Below are 4048 nucleotides of genomic sequence, written 5' to 3'. Positions count from 1 at the left end.
AATTTCGTGTTTTGGCTAAGTTAGAGTTTGTAACTTTCGGCGAGAAGCCTGAGCTCGCCGAGTTCATTCGGCGACTCATCGAAAATCTCCCTTGATTGCCCTTTCTGCCCCCCTTACCCCTAAAACATATAGTAACTTTCGGCAGGCTAGTCTGGGCTCGCCGATTGATGTCGACGATTCGCCGAAAGGCCCTACATATCGCCGACCTGTCTTTCTTCTGGGATATTTTCAAGCCAGTCCTTTCGGCGAGCCCAATGGCGACTCACCGATAGGTTCGGTGAGTCTTTCTGCAAACCTGTTATTTGCATTTTTCTTGGATTAATTCTAACGCTTTTTGGTGTGTATTGCAGATATGGCTAGGACCAACTTGGATGATGGTGGTATGCCACCTCTCAAAAGAGCATGGGGTATTATTATTAATGAGGGAGCAACGACTCCTTCTAAAAAAGGAAAGAAAGCACCTTCAAAGGGAGGCAAGGGGAAGGGAAAAGCGCCTGTAGTAGAAAGACCAGAGCACAACTTCGGCAGTGATGGGGAGTTTATTCTCTCTCAGGCCTCATTCTCAGAGCCTGAGGATGACCAGCCACTACAGACCAGGCGGGCTGAAATCTGTGCCCGAATTCGTCAGGATCCGTCTAGGATCCCAGAGGCTACCCCACCTGCTGATGATACAGTGCCAGCTCCAGTACGGACGGTGGTTCCAGCACCACCAGTTCAGGGTCCTCCTTCCTGGCTACTCAACAGGCTAAAGGCCGAGGGACTGAGGACCATTCTTGAAGAGAAGAGGTTGTCCACAGATGGTGTATTGGACAGGTACCCCAATCTGTGGGACACTCTCTTGTTCCACAGGTTTGAGTAGTTTATCAATCCCCGTGGCCCCTATATTCCTACATGTGTCTGGGAGTTTTACACAGCGTACGGTGACCTGGTACCTAAGGGAAAGAAGAAGGCCAGTGCCTTCAGACCGATAAAGTTTGTCATGGTTTGGGGGAGAGAAGTGAGATGCAGCGACGATTATATCAAAGTTGTATTTGGTAGAGGGTAAGTTTTTGACTACCCGAGTGTGGCTACCACTGTGAAGCCCCTGGATGAATTAAAGGGGTTGGCTGCTCCCCTCATTTCTGACACCACCCTGAGGTGGATCAAGGCTGGAATACCCATAGAGAAGAAAGTCCTAAATGTGGCAACGATGTACTGGTTTGGGTTTATCGGTAGCACTATCATGCCGTCCCAGAATGAGTCTATCCTCCGCCACATGAAGTCAACCTGTCTTGGTTGCATCATTGATGGGACGAGTCTAAACTTAGGTATAATCGTTGGACAAGAGATGGTCATGAGGGCCAAACAACGCCACACATCTCTCATATTCCCGATGTTGATCACCGAATTGTGTCGACGAGCCCAAACGCCCCGTGATGAGAAGAAGGATGTGGAAGTGATTCCCACCTCCTCTACCGACATCCGGCGCATTGAAGCCGAGTACTTGAAGGATGAGGCTGAGAAGAACAAGGCAGCCCCGGTGGATTCATCTCCAACTGTTGACATTGAGACTTTACCTGCAGAGGCAGTATTACCTACCCTGGCCCCTGGTCCTTCAGGTATCTCTAGTACTGCCCCTTCCATGACTCCGAGTTCTTCTACCGCTCCTCTGCCTCCTAGGTCTGTTGCTAGTGCTGTTGCTTCCCGACCTCCACTCACCGAGGCTGCAATACTACAGATGGGTCATCTAACCCATTCTGCTGATAGGCGTGCGTCCACGCTAGAGGCTACAATCCCTGGAATGATTGAAAGTGCCCTCACTGCTGTTGTGACACCTCTTAGTGTGTCTATTGATGCCCTCGCGGCAAGGATAGATGTGTGTGAGAGAGGCCAGGGACCCACTCATGTGGTGACGGCCCTAAAGGATGCTATTACTGAGTTGAGAAAGGACGTGAACCAGCTGAATTCCATGGATATGTCGATGATTTTTGGGACCGTGGAAATCCCTGATATGCCAGCTGATTCGGATGTGCCTCCGGCTACCACCGGAGATGAGGTTCGAACTGATGAGGTGGTTGCTGCTGAGTCCGAGGTAGAGATGGATGAAGAGCAGCTCGGTCTCCAAGAGGAGACCACATATGAGGGCCTAACAAAGGTTGAGGAGGCTATGGTGCATTCAGCCGTACAGATTTCATTAGCAGACACGTCCATGGCAGGCTCTAGTGGAGCCAATGTTGTTGTTACCCCATGCATTGATGCCTTGAGAGATTAAGCGAATGTGTAGACATGATTCTTCTTTACCTTCCTCTCAGTCGTTTTTATTGACTTTTGATTACTTTAGTTGCATTTGAGGACAACTACTTTTTATTTGTGGTGGGGTGAGGTATTTCCATACCTACCTCTTATTGACTATATTTTGTATATATATTGGCTTTTCGTGTTTTAAATTGTGTGTTGATTCTATCTTCTGGATGTTTGAGCTTGTGGCTCCTTGTTATGAATGAAAATAGTTTTTGACCCATCTAAAAAAAAATTGCCACCTCTTGTTGTGTTTGAATGTGGATGTTCTTGTGCAAATTTGAGTATCGGTTATGATCAATATCGATGACTTGAATAGTGGTCTTAATCAAACAAAAATGAATGTGCGGCTACGATGAGACCGAATAAAGTTGCATAGACAATATGTTGACTTTTTACATCTCGTTGTGACTAGCCGGTAATCGAATGGAGTCTCTTGTGATGAACATTGCACACTAGCTAAAGTGTGGAGTCTCGTTTGATATTGGTGCCAATGACTTGTGTGATGAGCTTACTTTGAACCTTGTGTGATGACACCTAGAATTTTCCCCATTGGTTCGGTTGACTAAGTGATGCAAGCACTTGAAATGATCTTAAGCAACAATCTTGAAGTGTGAAACAATTTGACAATATACCTCTTTTGTGGCCAATCTTGTGAGATGTGTGAACCTTGCTTGAACCCTTTGAGCCTTATCCTTTTTTTGGAAGAAACTTGAGCAATTGAGACCCCTCTTTATCCATTCACCCATAATCCTCATTAAGTGTGGTTTGTTTGAATAGCCAACTTAGGCCAAAAGCCTAAGGTTGGGGGTGTGGTGGAAAGAGAAGGTAAATCAAGAAGTGTGAAGAAGTCCCCTTTGATCGATGGTTTTGAAAAAGATGGAACCCCTCCATATAAAAAAAAGGAGAAAGAAAGCAAAAGAAAAAGAATAAAAAAGTTGTGAAAATTGCAAAAAGAAACAGGGGTATCCGGTAGTCCATGTGAAAGTGAATAATGGGGTGAATTTTGAGCATGATTAAAATGTTGAAGAAAAGAAAGAAAGTGATGTTCAGATCACATTTCATGAGAGTAACATCCACTGAGCCTAAATGACCATACCTTTACACTCAGCCCGGTTACAAGACTTGAAAGACCTTTGTGATCTTGAGTGAGCTGAAACAAGTGTTGATTGGAAAATAAGGGCAAACATATGGGTGAAGTCATGCATGTGTTCATCTTTGTGAGTGGGAGAGTCGTATGTGATTCCGAAACTATAAATTGTTGAAGAATTATGTGTGAATATGGAATCATCTTTGTTGAGAGGGCATTTGAGTACCTTTGTTGAGCTTGAACTTGCATTTGAAGCAAGTATTGTGAACTTGAGCATCTTTGATAATGGTGAGTCACAACTTGAATCTTTGAGTGCACAATTGATCCTTGCATGAGTAAGTTGAGTCTTGTTGGGTGCATTCATGTTGAGTCTTATGTAGCAATGTTTGAGGCATCCTTTTTGAACTGCTGAACTTGAGTTTTACTTGAGGACAAGCAAAAGTTTAAGTTGAGGGTGTTGATGAGTTCGAGATTTTGGACTCATTGAGGGCTTTGTTTATATAGATTTAGTGTCCTCAAATGCTTATTTTGTGCCAATAATTGATGTTAAATTTTTTATTTTAAGGAATATGGATTGAGAAACAAAGCAAGGACACTAACAGGCAAAAAGGAACAAAACAGGCTGAAGAAATAAAGATGGGAAAGCCTGAGGATCGCCAAGAGCACTCGGTGTGTCGCCGA

Source organism: Solanum tuberosum, unplaced genomic scaffold (genome assembly GCF_000226075.1).
Source record: "Solanum tuberosum cultivar DM 1-3 516 R44 unplaced genomic scaffold, SolTub_3.0 scf00070, whole genome shotgun sequence".
In the NCBI taxonomy this organism is placed as follows: domain Eukaryota; kingdom Viridiplantae; phylum Streptophyta; class Magnoliopsida; order Solanales; family Solanaceae; genus Solanum; species Solanum tuberosum.
This window is presented reverse-complemented; position numbering follows the sequence as displayed.